Genomic DNA, 17,821 nt, shown 5'->3' with positions numbered 1-17,821 from the left:
AGCACAGACAATCACCAGCATATCTTGGAGGTGAGCATAATGGTCAGGGGGAGCAGGATTTTTACCTTAGCCCTGGGGAGGCCTGGAAAGGAGAGACTGGATGATCCACGTTTCCATTGTGTTCTCCTACCTGAAAGCCATCCGTGGTCAGAGCAGTGAGTGCAGGGCAGCATTGGGGCCCTTCCACCTTCAGGGATAGAGGGAAGGCACTGGTGCTCGACAACAGGGCTCTTCCTGGTTCTGTTGAGCACTAACTCCAACGCCCCAGGCAGGCTTGTGGAGTGAGAGCATCAGACCCCTGTGAGGTCCAGGAGAAGGCCCTCTGAGAAGAGCACTGGCTCCTTCCTAGGAAGCTGCTGAGATTCTCAAGGAGGGATTCATCCCTTCTCTCCCATGGACACAGAGGATTGTAAGGAGCAGGGCGTTGTCCTTTATCCAACACAGACCTGTCCTAGCTCTCACCCACAAACCTGAGAGAGAGCTGGGCACTTGACCAGATCCTACCCCTGCACTTGCCCTGGTACACTTTCTTCTCCCCTCCTGCCTTGGCTATTAGGCTATGGCTCTATGAACATGAAACAAACAGGAACTTCTTCTCTATCTCTAAGCCAAACTGGTTTATCAAGTCTGACCCCACAACATATTTCAGGGGGCGTATTTCCAGTACATGTATAGAACTCATTAGACCCCACTCAGATGTGGTCACGTGGATTCGGTGGCGTTTCTGCGGGCGATCTGACGGTCCCGTGCCTTCGATGTACCTGCCGCTGAATTGCCACTGAAGACTGCCTGCGCTTGCTGCGCTGGTGCCTGGAGCTGCACCTGCAGGGCAGGCAGCCCTATGAAGTGGTGCAGCAGCTGGCATACTCCCACTGCATGTGCTCTAACCCAACCAATATCCGCCGTCCTCCAGAGCTCTCTGCCCTGGCTTCTAATCAGAAAGGCCCTGACTGGTTCCCCGGTACAAGAGAGGGGACCAGCCCCTTCACCAGAGCCTAACAGGTCCTTCTTTATTTGATAGAGTTACAGGGGAGGGTTGAGGGTTGTTCCTGGGTGGCTAGCGGGGCTGTTTTGGAGCTTTGATTTATTGCCTTCTTTTAATGTTTTATCTAATCCAGAGTATCTGGAGAGACATTTCCCTCCGTGCTTTACATACAATTTTATTGTAAACCTTCAGTTGAAGAGTGTCATGTTCACGGTCATATTCAGGGAAGGGCAGAGGCTGGTGGCTGAGGAAGGTCTCCCAACTTCAGAACGGCCAGGTCTGCTTTTCAAGTGAACGTATCAGTATTTACGACTGCATTGCCCCCTAGGCACGTGTGATAAATGAAGGCGGGGGTATCTCCCTTTTATGGACACCCAGCCAGCCACTTAGCTATAAAATCCCTGTTTGTAGCTGTTCTCTACTTGCTTTATCTGTAAAGGGTTAAAAAGTCCCTAGGTTAAAGGAAGAGAGTGAGCACCTGACCAAAAGAGTCCATGGGAAGGCTAGAACTTTTTAAAATTGGGAAAAAACTTCCCCTTTGTCTGTCTGTGTTTGTTCTCCCGGAAAGCAGGTTGAGGGCTGGATCTAGGCTGTAAAAGCTTGTGCCAGGTATGAAAATCATCAGATCATACCTAGAAACTACTCTTTTGAAACCCCAGATATGTAAGTAGATCAGGAAATGTCTAGGAAGACGTTATTAGGTTTATCTCTTTTGTTTCTTTATGGCTTGTGACTCCTCTGTGCTAACCCCAGGTGCTTTTGTTTTGCTTGTAACCCTTAAGCTGGACCTCAAGAAGCTATCTTGATGCTTAATCCTTGTAATTGTTTATTTAAAACCTAGCAAAAAGCATAAGTTCCAGACGTATTTTTCTTTCTTTTTGTTTTTAATAAAATTTACCTTTTTTAAAGACCAGATTGGATGTTTGTGTCCCTAAGAGGTTTGTGCGTATGTTGTTTAATTAGCTGGTGGCAACAGCTGATTTCCTTTGTTTTCTTTTTTCTCAGCTCTTCCCTGGGGAGGGCGGGTGAAAGGGCCTGAGGGTACCCCACAGGAAGGAATTCCCAAATGTGCCTTTCTGAGCGCTCAGAAGGGTTTTTTTTATTTTGCATTTGGGTGGTGGCAGCATCTACCTATCCAAGTTCAGAGAGAAGCTGTAACCTTGGGAGTTTAATACAAGCCTGGAGTGGCCAGTATTAATTTTTAGAATCCTCGCGGGCCCCCACCTTCTGCACTTGAAGTGCCAGAATGGGGAATCAGCCATGACATGGTGGCAGAGCGGTGGGATCATTTTGAACCAGAAGCACAGACCTCAGGATTTTAAAAGGACACATTTTTTCTTTTGGCAGCCTACAAAGCCAGGGAAGTTTCTTTTCTTTTCTTTTCTTTTCTTTTCTTTTCTTTTCTTTTCTTTTCTGCCTGAGGGGGAACAGGCACAAAAAGGGTTCAGCCTGCAAAGCCAGGGAGTCCAACATGCATTTTTTTTTCTAGCTTTGTGGCAACAAAATAGGCAGGCTAGAGTAGAGCAGCCCTGTGCATGAGGTTGAGGTCGGGCACCAAAACTCTAGAGCAACCAGTCTTCCCAAAGCAGCACGCCACGGAGAAGACAGACCCAGACCAAGCCCAGACATCCAGCTCCATGATGGAAATTCAGGGAGGGGATGAGGGAATGGAGAATCCCAACTGAGATCCTGGTGCCAGGATGGAGGGATGCAATGAGGCGGGGAGGGGCAATGGCAGAAACCCATCCCAAGGTGGTTCCTTGGGAGGAAGAGGAGCCAAAGGGGTCGGCAGAGAGCCCAGGGCTGGGAATACATGAACGGACCCCTCAGATCGCCTCCTGTGGCAGCAAGCAGGGGTCACTGCACAGATCTGCCCTGATGTCACCTCACCTACTGCCATGGATCCATAGGATTGGTGCTACACTCTGACTTTGGAACAGTCTGTCAGGAAGCCCTTTGATGTGCCAGACCCCCTAGAGGTCTCACTCTTCCTGCAGGTAAGACACACGGCTTCACTGCCTCCTGTGACTGGACCTCTGGGCCTTCAGCACTCCTGGTTCACACCAAGAGCAGTGTTCAGCGAATCCAGCTGAGATAGACTCCTGATGGAGACTTGTGTACACTTCAGGGATTAAGGCACCTCACCAAGCATTTGCAGTGACATTCAGAGCATTGACTAATTAACCAGGGTGATGACCTGTCCCAAATTGGGTGGGACAGTCCCGAAATGCAGAGTTCAAGTCCCTGTCCCGGGCTGAATGACTCCAGGACAGCAGCTCCCTCTGGGTCATTTGTTGCTAGGTTTCAATGCCCAGGCAATTGGGTTTGCCATCTTCAGTTCAGCCGGAGATCAGGGTGCAGGGTGTGGCAGGGGGCTTAGGGCAGGGGGTTGGGAGCAGGAGGGCTGCGGGGTGTGGCAGGTGGTTCAGGGCTGGGGATTAGGGTGCCAAAGGGCTTCAGGGGGCGGGCTCTCGTCCAGCGCGCAGCGGGGGCAGGTCAGGCTCCCTGCTGCACTGCACCGCGCCGCTCTGGAAGCGTCCGGAACCTGGGGGAGGCGGGGCACAAGGGTCTGTGTGTTGCTGTTGCTTCAGGCACCGCCCCCAGCAGCCCCATTGGCCGGGAACGGGGAACTGCGGCCAATGGCAGCTGCAGGGGGCGCTGCCTGAAGCAAGAGCAACACACAGACCCCTGTGCGCCCCCTTCCCCAAGTTCTGGACACTTCCCGGGGTGGCGCGGGAGCAGGGCGGGCAGGCAGGCAGGCAGGCAGGGAGCCTGCCCTTCCCCTGGTGCGCGTCGGGCCGGAGACGCTCTAGGTAAACGTTGGGGAGTGTGGGGGGGCCACGAGGAGCTTGCAGGCCGCAGAAAATACCCGGCCCACGGGCCGCGTGTTTGAGACCCCTGGATTACAGCATGACGATGCAAAACTCATTGGTCCCAATGAAGGAAAATCACTGTATAAACAGGGTGTCTTGCCATGAAACTTTGGGTTTGTGCTGCCAAGACTTCCCTGGGGCATCATGTTGTGACCATCAGAACCTGGCTCCTACCAACCCGTGACCAATCTAGCTGACCCCTAGATTGATCCAGACTCTGGACTGGTAACTATAACATCACCTGGCGGGGGCGCGGGGGGGTGTGCATATGTGTGTGTGTGTGTCTGGTGAATAAATACATATGCTAATTGTTGTATCTTTAATAAATGCGGCATATTGCCTTTTCCCCTGAAACAGATCCCGTGTGCTTCTTATAAGCATAACAGGGTGGGGTGCCTTACCCTTAGCAACCCTAATCATAACTCCAACTGGCCTACTTACAGGAACCCTAATGCTAGGTCAGGGAGCCATACCCATAGGAATACTAAAACTAGGGCAGGGAGCCCTAGCCATGGGAACCCTAACCCTAGGTCAGAGAGTCCGAAACACAAGAACCCTAACACTAGGGAGGGGAGCCCTAGCCAGAGAAACCCTAACCCTAGCCTGGAGAGCCCAAACCGTAGGAACCCTAACACTATAGTGGGGACCCCTACTCACAGGAACCCTAATCCTAGTGTGGGAAGCCATATCCATAGGAACCCTAACCCAAACTCCAAGTGGCCTATCCCTAGGAACCCTAACCCTAGGTCAGGGAGCCATACCCCCAATGGGTATGGCTCCCCACCCTAGTTTTAGGGTTCTTTTCTGTAGGGATCCCCATCCTTGGGTTAGGGTTCCTATGGGTACGGTTCCCCAGTTTAGGGTTAGGGTATCTATGGATCGGGCACTTGGAGTTAGGATTACAGTTCCTATGAGTAGACTACTTGGAGTTAGGGGTAGAGTTCCTATGGCTTAAGCTCCCCTCCGTATGATTAGGGTTGGTATGGGTTGGGCTCCCCACCTAGGATTGAAAGGGCTCTCCACCCCAGGGTTAGGGTTTATATGGGTAGGGCTCCCTGCCCTAGGGTTATGGTACCTATGGGTAGGCCACTTGGTGTTATGGTTCGGGTTCATATGTGTAAGCCACCCCAGAGTTAGGGTAGCGCTGGTGGCATTTTACAATGCTGAGAAGTAGGGTCCTATCTTTAATTTCATGGCCTCCTTCGCCACAAAGAAGATCTTTCTTTACTTTGCAGTGTAGGGTCCCAGAGACAAGCTAAGGCTGGCTCCCCCAGATCCAGAGTAACCTGCGGCCAGCACTCCGTACACCAGCATGTATTTAGCCCCATCAGGGCCGGCTCTAGGTTTTTTGCCGCCCCAAGCAAAAAAAATGTTGGCTGGCCCCCATCCCAGCCCTGGACTCCTCGCCGTACCCCCCTCCCACCCCAGCCCTGGGCTCTCCTCCACCACCCGCACCCCCCTGCCTCCCCAGCCCTGGGCTCTCACCCCCCTGACCCACACCCCCCTGCCGCCCCAGCCCTGGGCTCTCATCTCCCTCACCCGCACCCGCTTGCTGCCCCAGCCCTCAGCTCTCCCACACACGCTGCTGCCCCAGCTCTGGGTTCCCCCTACCCCCCCACCATTGCCCCACCCACCCACACACACACCTCCTGCTGCCCCAGCCCTGGGATCACCCACTCCACCTGCACCCTCCTTCCGCCGCAGACCTGGGTCACTGGTAACTCGGTCCGACGGCAGGTCATTCAGCAGGAATTTTAGATGCGCACAGAACACAGACAGGATTGGTTCCCACATGGTTACAAAACTGCAGTGAAGTGGATCACTGAAATATGGGGGGAGGGATAGCTCAGTGGTTTGTGCATTGGCCTACTAAACCCAGGGTTGTGAGTTCAATCCTTGAAGGAGCCATTTAGGGAACTGGGATAAAAATCTGTCTGGGAATTGGTCCTGCTTTGAGCAGGGGGTTGGACTAGATGATCTCCTAAGGTCCCTTCCAACCCTGATATTCTATGATTAATTTTCAGCTTGTGTGATTGGAGGATATCTGGATGCATATTATAAGACTGTCCTACATAAATGAGGAAAAGTTGAGGTGCCTTTATTATTCTTTTGTTCCACTCTTTCTTTCTATCGGGAATTTCCCAGTGCAATATCACTGTCTTCCTTTTAAACAAACAAACAAACAAACAAACAAACAAACAAACAAAAGGCAATGGCTGTTGAAAATAGCAATTCCAGTCCTAATAACCACTGAGAAGCATTTCTTGCTCAATTTTATCCTACTTTTTCTACAGCAAGTTACAGTGGATCAGTATATTTGATTTGGGAGAAATGAAGTAACAGCTGCCCAAACTGAGCTTGAGCACTCCTGAATTCTGAGGTGTTCAAATCTGAAAGGCAGGTGCTGGGCGGGAGGGGGAGCCTGTGGCTCCGCAGGGGAGCACAGCAGCATGTATGCAGCAGCGTGTCTGCCGCTGCACGAAGTCAGACACGCTAGTCGGAGTGGCACAGTAAGGGGGTTGGGGGGTTGGAGAAGAGTTAGGAGGTTCCGGGGGAGGTGGGTAGTAAAGGGACAGGGAGCAGGGGGGGTTGGATGGGGCGGAGGTTGGAGGGGGCAGTCAGGGGCAGGGAGAAGGGGGGGTTAGATGGGTCAGAGGTTTGGGGGGGCAGTTAGGGGACAGGCAGCAGTTGAATAGTCATGGGAGTCCCAGGGGATTGTCAGGGGACAGGTAGGGGGTGGGGTCCTAGAGGGGAAGTTGGGGGGGTCTCAGGAAGGGGGAAGTTGGGTACAAGGACCAGTGGGGCTTCCATAGGGGATGGAGTCCTGCGGGGCAGTTGGGGCAGTGGTCCCAGGAGGGGGTGATCAGGGGACAGGGAGCAGGGGGGTTGGATAGAGTTACCATACGTCCGGATTTTCCCGGACATGTCCGGCTTTTGGGGGCTCAAATCCCCGTCCGGGGGGAAATCCCCAAAAGCCGGGCATGTCCGGGAAAATCGGGAGGGAGGGAGGGCTCGGCCGGGGCTGGTGCGGGGCCGGGCCGGGGTCGCAGTGCCGGGCCGGGCTGGGCGCGGGGTCGGGCGGGGAGCAGGGGGCACGGTGCCGGGAGCCGGTCTGGGCCCGCGGGGCCGGGCCGCTCGGGGGTGCGCCGGGCCGGGCCGCTGGGGGGTCCGCGGGGGTGCGCGGAGCCGCGGGGGTGCGCCGGGCCGGGGGGCCGGGACGGGCGCTGGGCCGGGGGGTGCGCCGGGCCGCCGGGGGCCGGCAGCAGTGCTGGGCGGGCCGGGGGTGATCGGCCGGGGCTGGCACCCCAGGCTGGAGCCGCCGGGGGGGCCAGCCTGGGCCGCACCTCCTCTCCCCATCCCCCCCTTACCTGCTTCAGGCTTCCCGCGAATTAAATGTTCGCGGGAAGCAGGGGAGGGGGCGGAGACTTTTGGGAGGGGGTGGAGTTGGGGCGTGGGCGTGGGCGGGGCTGGGGGCGGGGCCCCGTGGAGTGTCCTCCATTTGGAGGCACAAAATATGGTAACCCTAGGGTTGGATCGGTTGGGGTTTCTCTGGGGGGGCAGTCGGAGGCAGTGGATGGGGGCTACCCTCCCTCCCCGTGAAGTGCCCTATTTCTTGAATGTTAAAATATGGAATCCCTACTCACAGTGCAGCTCTCCATTCACAGCAGGCTACAGCATGAGGTCTCAGCTTCCTCACTCCCTCCCCGTCTTTCCTGTTGGTAGTAGCCAAGGGAATACTGGGAAATGTAGTTCTTTCCCTGCTCAAGGGCTGGCTCTATAGGCAGGGAGCTAACCAACGAAGTACAGCTCCCAGGGGCCCCTCTTGGTTCTCAGCTGCCATGCTGGATCCCTGCCGCCCCTGCAAATGGGCTGCCCCAAGCATGTGCTTCCTTTGCTGGTGCCTAGAGCCGCCCCTGGACACGCAGCAGGGGGTTGTGGAAGGCCAGCACTGCCGTCCGGAGGAAGAGTCTTCTCTGCCCTTCCGAGAAGAACTTTCTGAAGACCTAAAACCAACAGCACGTGAGGCATTAGCAGATTGCCCAGAGCCAGGCTCCAACTCCTGGGGCTAGAACAGCATCTCCATCTAGTGGCCCCTGGAGGCAGCCACTGCAGGGGACCCAGCCACCCCCACTCCCTGAGCTGTCTCATGCCCTGGCAGAGTGTCCTTACCTCTCCCACCCTAGCTGTGTTCCTGTAGCCCAGGAGCCTGCTGTCCTGGTGCCAGTCCCAGCACCACAGGTCTTCGGCCTCATAGATGCTCAGCCCCGGGAAAGAGAGACACACACACACATTTCTCATTCTGGTTGCAGTGCTTGTGTCCTTCCAATCCCATTGGTGGCTGCACAGTGGGCAGAGTCCTCGCTGCGTGCCTGGCCCAACAGAATTGCAGGGGTGGGGTGTAGAACAGAGAAAGAGACAGACAGAGACTCATCCTCCAGCCGGGGTCAGTCTGAGAGAAATTGGCTGGGGTCCCAGTCTCACTCTTCTATCGGGTGCCATTTCGCAGCTGGGTTCCCTCTGGTGCAGCAGCAGCTGGTAGAGCCGCTAAACCCCCTCCCTGGCCTGCCGGCTGATGTCCTTGCCTGGGTCACTGATCAACAGAGCCAGCTGTGCCACGTGGTGACCCATCCTGGGGAATTCTGCTCAGTTCTAATGGAAGGGAAAGGGAGAGGGGACTCCATCAGCATTTTCCTGCCAGCTCCCAGTGCCCCGTGGGCCAGGACTCTCTTTTTCCCCTCAGTGCCTCTGCAGGAGATGCTAGAGGATAGAAGCTAGAGCTAGACCCTTAATTTCCTCTGCCCCCAGGGAGCCTGGAGAACAGGGATATGGGCAGGGCCCTCCATGAGGACTTGCTTCCCCAGCTGCTCCAGGATGACAGGAAGGCATGAACCTGGAGCATGGTGCCCTTAAAAGCCCAGTCACCAATTAACCAGGACAAGAAGAACTTGACTCCAGCCAAACTCATTCTCTGCTCTGCCTCTGCCTCCGCAAGAAGAACATTCCTAACCCACAGCCTCTGCAGCAGCAGATCCTACAGCCAGTTGGAGCCAGCCCGCCTCACCCCTCCTGGTGGTGGGAGGGAAACAGGAGAAAGGAGAAAAGAAGGAAGAGATGAAGAGAAAGGAAGGAGGGATAGAGGAAAAGGTAAAATGGAAAGGACAAGCCCTAATGTCCCCAGTGATTGTATGGGACAAAATCCCAGGTGGGGAATAAAATTCTGCCACTTTAAACTAGTGTTTTCCATGCCTAAAATTCAACTGGCACCAGGTGGATCAGACTGAACAGGTTCCAAACATCTCGGAGACTCTTACCTTCTAAACAGGGACGTCTGTTTTCTAGTAAAATCAGTAAAAGGAAACGAGAAAGTTCAAAAGAGGCTCCTCCTCGCACTCACGTATGTGAACCCTAATACACTCTGAGTCCTCAAAGAGAGACCTCGAAAAGGAGACTTGCTGAAGCAAAGCCACAGGGGTCTCTGAGGTTTCCCTGGCCCTGCGCCCCTATCCTGCCTGGCTGATGTCAGCATCTCTCTGTGAGGTCACCACCTCCCCACCACCTTTGACCAATAGGCTGAGGTCCTGCAAAAGGCCTTTGTGATGTCACTGCCACACACACCCCTCCCATGAAGGGCAAATGTCCTGCCGCTGGCCAGACACTTTGAAGGTTTGAGCTACTCTCTGTGGATCACCCCACTCAATGCGTGTTCATTCTAGGAAGCAAGCCGGCTAGACAGTAAAACATCAGAGGCTGCTCCCAATGCTACACTCAGTGCTTCCAAAACTAGTAGACCTGATGGCCAGAAGAGACCTTTAGAGCATCTAATCTAACCCCCTGCATGATCACCGATTCAAATGCCCCGAGGAATCAGGGGGAATTAAGAGCATCTGGAACCAGCAGCATTTCCACACAGCACCTGCCCACCACTGAGGGATGGATTCACCTCCTGACCACCAGAATGGAGTCTTGTTGTCCTTTCTAGTAACCTCCAGTGCCAAACCCCCTCCTTGAAGGGTGAGCTCCTGCCACCTCCGCCTCAGTGCCCTTGACAGCTGATCCACCTCCATACCACAGCTCAAGTTCTCAGAACCCTCTCCTCCCACCCCCACCCAGGTTGGGCAGGGAGGGGCCTCTAGCAGGGGTGGGGAGGAGGAATTCTGGAAGCAGTGAAGTGGGTTGCGGGGAGGTCGAGATCTTGCCCCAAATCATCCCAGACACTAATGCTGAAGCCACAGGATGGTAGCCCTGGTTAATGGGGCATCCATCCCTCAGTGGTGGGCTGGTGCTCTGTGGAAATGCTGCTGCAGGGGCTGTGGGTTAGGAGTGTTCCCCTTGGGGAGGCAGAGCAGAGAATGAGCTTGGCTGGAGTCAAGTTCTTCTTGTCCTGGTTAAGTGGTGACTGGACTTTTAAGGGCACCATGCTCCAGGTAGCCCCACCCTGCCCCCATCCACTCCCTCCAACTGCCCCCTACAGAAACCCTAACCCATCCAACCTCCCTGCTCCCTGTCCCCTGATGACCCCCTCCCGGGACCAGTGCCCCAACTGCCCCGCAGGACCCCACCCACTATCTAAGCCCCACTGGTCCTTGTACCCAACTTCCCCCTTCCTGAGACCCCCCCCAACTTCCCCTCTAGGACCCCACCCCCTACCTGTCCCCTGACAACCCCCTGGGACTCCGATGACTATTCAACTGCTGTCTGTCCTTTAACTGCCCCCCCAAACCCCTGACCCATCTAACCCCACCCTTCTCCCTGCCCCTGACTGCCCCCTCCAACCTCCGCCCCATCCAACCCCCCCTGCTCCCTATCCCTTTACTACCCCCCCCTCCCGGAACCTCCTAACCCTTCTCCAACCCCCCAACCCCCTTACCGTGCCACTCCGACTAGCGTGTCTGGCTTCGTGCAGCGGCAGACACGCTGCTGCATACATGCTGCTGTGCTCCCCTGCGGAGCCACAGGCTCCCCCTCCCGCCCAGCACCTGCCTTTCAGATTTGAACACCTCAGAATTCAGGAGTGCTCAAGCTCAGTTTGGGCAGCTGTTACTTCATTTCTGCCAAATCAAATATACTGATCCACTGTAACTTGCTGTAGAAAAAGTAGGATAAAATTGAGCAAGAAATGCTTCTCAGTGGTTATTAGGACTGGAATTGCTATTTTCAACAGCCATTGCCTTTTGTTTGTTTGTTTGTTTGTTTGTTTGTTTGTTTAAAAGGAAGACAGTGATATTGCACTGGGAAATTCCCGATAGAAAGAAAGAGTGGAACAAAAGAATAATAAAGGCACCTCAACTTTTCCTCATTTATGTAGGACAGTCTTATAATATGCATCCAGATATCCTCCAATCACACAAGCTGAAAATTGATCCACTTTACTGCAGTTCTGTAACCATGTGGGAACCAATCCTGTCTGTATTCTGTGCACATCTAAAATTCCTGCTGAATGACCTGCTGTGGGACCGAGTTACCAGTGACCCAGGTCTGCAGCGGAAGGCGGGTGCAGGTGGAGTGGGTGATCCCAGGGCTGGGGCAGCAGGAGGTGTGTGTGTGTGGGGGGGGGCAATGGTGGGGGGTAGTGGGGAACCCAGAGCTGGGGCAGCAGGGTGTGTGTGTGGGAGAGCCGAGGGCTGGGGCAGCAAGGGGTTGCGGGTGAGGGAGGTGAGAACCCAGGGTTGGGGCGGCAGGGGGGTGTGGGTCAGGGGGGTGAGAGCCCAGGGCTGGGGAGGCAGGGGGGTGTGGGTCAGAGGGGTGAGAGCCCAGGGCTGGGGAGGCAGGGGGGTGCGGGTGGTTGGGGAGAGCCCAGGGCTGGGGTTGTAGGGGGGGTGTGGTGAGGAGCCCAGGGCTGGGACGGGGGGCAGCCAAAATTTTTTTTGCTTGGGGCGGCAAAAAACCTAGAGCCGGCCCTGTCCCCAACCTGGTCAAACTGAATCTGAGAGTGGACTGTCTACCTCCAGGGCTGAGCATCTCATCTGTCCCATGTCGTATAACCATCCAGCTGGGAGCCTTCATTGGATTGCAGCGTCTGAAACAGCTGGATCTGTCTGAACACAGTTTAGCATCCATTCCACTTCTACCCCCAACCCTGCAGTACTTGAACTTGTTACGCAACAGTATTCTGAGGCTGGAACCCAAGGTGTTTACTAATCTGCTCAGTTTGAGAATGCTCAGCATGGATGAACTGCTATTACAAAAATCCCTGTGGCACATGGGTGGCTGTTCCTTAAGGAGTCCTGTCCTACCTGGGATAACCTGACCCTGCTCTCTCTCAACTAGAACAACCTGACCAGTGTGCCACAGAACCTTCCAGCTGGCTTGAAAAATCTTTCTCTTCTTTAACCGGATTACCCACATCTCAAAAGGTGATTTTTGGAAACCTCCCCAATCTCCGGACATTGGATGTGAAGGGGAACTGCAGCAGATGTGACCACATGTTGAACCTGTGTGCAGAGTGCAATGGTTCCTTCCAAATAGACCTTGATTCCTTTCTTCCCCTGAGGTTGCTGGAGGAGTTGGTGCTGTCGGACAATTCCTTGCATGAACTAGATTCTCAGTTATTTCAGGCTTTGAGGAACTTAAAGATGCTTAACCTGACTATTAACTATATCTACAACACCATCAGAAGCAGCGCAGCATTCAACTGGCTCACCAGGCTCCAAAAGCTTTTATCTTTTAATTACCAAAAGAAGTACACCTTTACAATGGTCAACCTGACCCAATCCTTCCAATACTTGGAGTCATTGCAAGAGCTGGGAGATCAATGGGTTTTTCTTCTGATTGCTCACTGAAGAGGACATGCAACCTTTAATGGGGCTAAAGAATTTCACTAACTTACACCTGATCTTAAACTTTATCAGCCATGTTGAGATGTCAATTTTTAGCCACTTCCCTAGATTAAACTACATTGATCTGTCAAAGAATAGGGTGACCAGACAGCAAGTGTGAAAAATCGGGACAAGTGTGTGGGGGGGGAGTAATGGGAGACTATATAAGAAAATGACCCAAAAATCGGGACTGTCCCTATAAAATCAGGACATCTGGTCACCCTAGTCAAAGAATAGTATCACAGAACTGAACAATAGGAATGAGTTCAGGACATGTGGGGAACCACATTTCCTGGGCATAAGCAGGCAACTGCTTGTGTCAATAGACACAGAAAGTGACTTTGAAGAGGGAGCAGCAAATGCAAAGTTGAATTCCACCAGTCCAGAAAATTTTAAACCCAGTTACCAGAATTACAGCAAGACTCTCAATTTAGCAGGAAACAATCTTGTGGCTGTGAAAGCAGTGTTGTTTAAGAACTTGATTCGCATTAAGTGCCTTGACCTATCACAAAATAGCATGTCAATCTATAAATGGCTTGCAGTTCACCCACTTGAACAACCGCCGCATGCTAGATCTTTCCTACAATAAAATCAATTTTGTACTTTGAAACTGCCTTTACTGCGCTCCCCCCCCCGGAGGCCTTGGATCTCAGTTACAACAGTTACCACTTCTTGATGCAGGATATTGGTCACAACCAGAATTTCATAGCACACCTCAAATCTCTGCAGTACCTTAGTTTGGCTCATAGCTCTGATTCTATTTGTAATTTGGTTTATCAGCAGCACCTCCTTAAAGGTTCTGATGTTCAACAGAAACCAATTAGAGATGATGTGAGGGCATGAAGACATCTACCTGAGGTTTTTCCAGAATCTGACCAATTTTAATCAAGTTAGATATCTCCAGTAATCACTTGACGGGCCTCCCTTCACAGATTCTTGAAAACCTGCCTAAGACTGTAAAGATCTTGTGTGCTAGGAGCAATCACATCACTTTTTTTCAACTGGACCAACCTGCAGCTCCTGCCTAATCTGGAGGTGTTGGACTAGGAATGATCTCCCCTTCTTGTCCTGCCGCAGCATTCCCAGGAAGGCCAAGCTTCGAAAGCTGTTTCTGAGCAAAAACAAGATAGACGATATCTGCAAATACTTCTTTGCCAATGTGGCCATGCTAACTCCTTTGGACTTAAGCTACAATTTTCTCCAAAATATTGATAGGAATCCGTTCACAGAGTGCCTCCCAAACCTGATTGAAGTGGACCTCAGATTTAACCCACTGTGCTGCACGTCGATTTACTGTTTGAATTCATCATCATTATGAACATCACAATACCCAACCTGACTAATGAAGTCACCCATGGCTCTCCATGCGAGCTAAAGGGCGAGAGAATCTTCACCCATGAACTGCTTTTCTGCTCTGAAGACTCTGTCTCACTCTGCCTGTTTTGGGGTTTCTGTGCTCTTCACCTTGGCATTCTTGGCTGTGCCTACCATGGAATGCCTCTTTGGCTGGGACCTCTGGTACACCTTCTATCTGTGCCTGACACATTTCCAGGCATGCTCAGTGAAGAAAAGTAGTGCAGAAGAGGTGGAATATGATGCCTTTGTGGCTTTCAACAAAGATCAGAAAGCTGCAGCCGACTGGGTCTATAATGAACTCCAAGTCAGAATGGAAGAGAGAGACCTTGCTCGGTTCAAATTTTATCTTGAAGAAAGACTGGATTCCAGGGAGATCCTTGATGGAAAACGTGTGGGATTCAGTCCACAAGAGCAAGAAAATTATTGTGCTTTCCAAGTTTCAGCCTGTGAGTGGCATCCTGAGAATTACCTTTCACCTGGCGCGGCAGCGGTTGTTGGAGGACAAAAAGGATGTAGTGTTAATTCTGCTGGAGAAGATGGAAAAGAAATCCAAGTACCTTCAGCTTTGGAAATGTGTCTGCAGGAAGAGAGTCTTGTTCTAGCCTGAGAAGCCCTGTGGGCAGCAGTATTTTTGGGACAAGTTATGAACAGCCTTGGTTGGGCAAGGATAACCACAGGTTGTACAGCAAAAAATTCAGCCGGAGCTTTTAAGAAGGACAAATAGAATTTATTTATTTATTTATTTATTTATTTTTTTGGGGGGGGGGAAGGGTCATAAAATATATGCTGTCCTGCACATGACCACCAAAAGACCTTGCACAGAAAGATGATATTGATCATTTGGTTAAAATTTCAAACCCGTTCTGAGGGAAATTAGTATTTATTGGGGAGGACTGTCTTCCTACTGACAAGAACCAGGACTGACACACCTGACTGCTAATATTAATGAGATCCTGTGTCTCCACATACACTATTGTGCTGGGAAGAGTGCAAAAATGCCAGGCTGCCATCAAAACAATAAACACACCAGCTCTACTGGATTCTAGCCAGGGCTGGGGAAGCAGAGGTTACTATGCCACAGTGAAAGTTGTATGGGCTCAAGGTTGGGGGAATGCTTGAGATTTTGGACTCTAGTTGAGTGCAGGGAAGCAGCAGTATTACTGTGCTCCAGTAAGGGGATGGGTCAATGGCACTAGGCTCTGTGAATGATTCTGAGCTGCAATAGTGGGACGCAGCAGAGAGGTACCTGACTTTGGTATGGGGGATGATTCATTAATGATGTTTGGCTAAGGTGGGTAGGGGGAAGCGGCAATGCTACATGTCTGCAGGTGTTGAGGGTAGAAGAACAGTGGTTGGTACCAGGCTCTACCAATGGGGATATGTAATAAGGGCCTCCATTGTCCCATGGAGTCCTACCTGGGTGGTACCAGTTTTCACGGGGGAAAAGACTAGAAATGGAGGGTGGAAATCCTTTTGATTCCATACTTTGAGGCTTCAGTAGGGTTCAGACACAAGGAATGTGAGGCATCTGATGTGTATGTGGTGCTGTAAAGTTTGGGGCACTTGAATCTCTGCCGGAGGAAAAGAGCATTAAATACAAAGTACTCTTTCATTGCTCTAATGCTAAAAGCCCGACATAATGAAATGCATAGAGGTAAGACTGCTGCTCCATTCATAACTCTCATTTCTGTGCCTTGGTGTCTTAGAGGATCTCAGATCAGTACAGGGAGCCACTTTTACATACCAAGTGTACTGGATTATGTGGTGAGCCAAGGAAAAAACTCTGTCCTTAACTCTACATTTCTGGGTTTAGGTTGGTTCATGTCAGCCCTCCATATCGTCCTTACCGATTTGTACAGTATAGCAGGATGAATGGCTCTCACCTGTCTCTCACATACCTCATATCAATGCCACAACTTCCTTTCAAGTCAAACAGTATGCGATGATGCCTGTGCATTTTCACTGCCTTTGTGTAAATATATATAATATACAGCTTTTAAAGCATGAAAAAGATCAATTAAAAAAAAAACAAGCTCAAGCTGCTTAGGGAAGATAGGAACAGGCTCAGGTCAGGACTAGAGGGATTAGAGACTAGATTACTAGATGGCACTGTTGCCAGGCGAAGGCAGGTGTATGTAATTGGAGACTCATTACTGAGGAGATTGGACAGGCCTGTGACCAGGGCGGACCCGGAGAACAGAAGGGTGTGCTGTCTCCCGGGCGCAAAGATACGCGATGTGGACCTGCGGTTGAAAAGGATCCTAAAAGGAGCAGGTAAGAACCCCTTGATAATCCTTCATGTAGGAACGAATGACACGGCTAGGTTCTCGTTAGAGAGAATCAAGGGAGATTATGCCAGGCTGGGGAAGACGCTCAAGGAGATAGAGGCTCAGATTATCTTTAGTGGGATTCTGCCCGTTCCGAGGGAAGGGCAACAAAGGGCTGATAGGATTGTGAGAATAAATACTTGGCTAAGGGAGTGGTGCTATAAGGAGGGCTTTGGGATGTATGGCCACTGGGAGGCTTTTGGGGACAGACACCTGTTCTCGCGGGATGGGCTTCACCTGAGTAGGGAAGGAAATAGACTTCTGGGAGGGAGGCTGGCTCATCTTATCAAAAGAGCTTTAAACTAGGAAGTTTGGGGAGAAGGTTGGGAGATGCACAGTTAATCTCCACGCCAGATTCCAGTATGGAAAAGGTGAGTAAAATGAGAGGAGACATAGCCGGGGAGACGAGATTGGACATAGGAAGGACAGGGGGGACGGGCGCAAGGAGGCCCGCAACATATAGTGCTACTAATGGGAGACAGGCTAAACGACATACATTAGGGTGTTTATACACCAATGCGAGAAGCCTAGGTAATAAAATGGAGGAATTGGAGCTCTTGGTCCAAGAGCTGAAACCGGATATCGTAGGAATAACAGAAACGTGGTGGAATGACGGTCACGACTGGAACACAGGTATGGAGGGGTATACGCTGTTTAGGAAAGACCGGAACAAAGGTAAAGGTGGGGGGGTGGCATTGTATGTCAACAGTGAAATAAGCTGTAAAGAAATAATAGTGGATGGATTAGATAACACAGAGTCCGTCTGGGCAATACTCACACTGGGTAATAGGACTACTAGAGCCTCTCCGGGGATAGTGCTTGGAGTGTGCTATAGACCGCCGGGATCGACCCAGGATATGGATAAGGAACTATTTAATGTGTTTAGAGAAGTAATTACTAATAGAAACTGTGTAATTATGGGGGACTTTAACTTCCCGGATATAGATTGGGGCACAAACGCTAGTAGTAATAATAGGGCTCAGATGTTCCTAGATGTGCTTGCTGATCAATTCCTTCATCAAGTGGTAGCTGAACCGACGAGGGGGGAGGCCACTTTAGATTTGATTCTGGTAAGCAGTGAGGACCTCGTTGAGGAAGTGCTAGTGGGGGACAATTTGGGCTCCAGTGATCATGAGCTAATTCGGTTTAAAATACATGGGAGGAGTAACAGAATTAAGTCAAAGACTAGGGTTTATAATTTTAAAAAAGCCAATTTTAACAAATTAAGGGGACTGGTAAGGGAAGTGGATTGGGCAAACGTATTAAGGGATCTAAAGGCAGAAGAAGCCTGGGATTACTTCAAGTTAAAGATGCATGAGCTGTCGGAGGCCTGCATTCCAAAAAAGGGAAAAAGATTACAAAGCAGGAGATTTAGACCGAGCTGGATGAGCGACCGACTCAAAGGGGTGATTAGGAAAAAACAGAAAGCGTACAAAGAGTGGAAGAGGGGAGGGATTAATAAAG

This window comes from Malaclemys terrapin, chromosome 7, assembly GCF_027887155.1.
Source record: "Malaclemys terrapin pileata isolate rMalTer1 chromosome 7, rMalTer1.hap1, whole genome shotgun sequence".
NCBI classification, from domain to species: Eukaryota; Metazoa; Chordata; order Testudines; family Emydidae; genus Malaclemys; species Malaclemys terrapin.
This window is presented reverse-complemented; position numbering follows the sequence as displayed.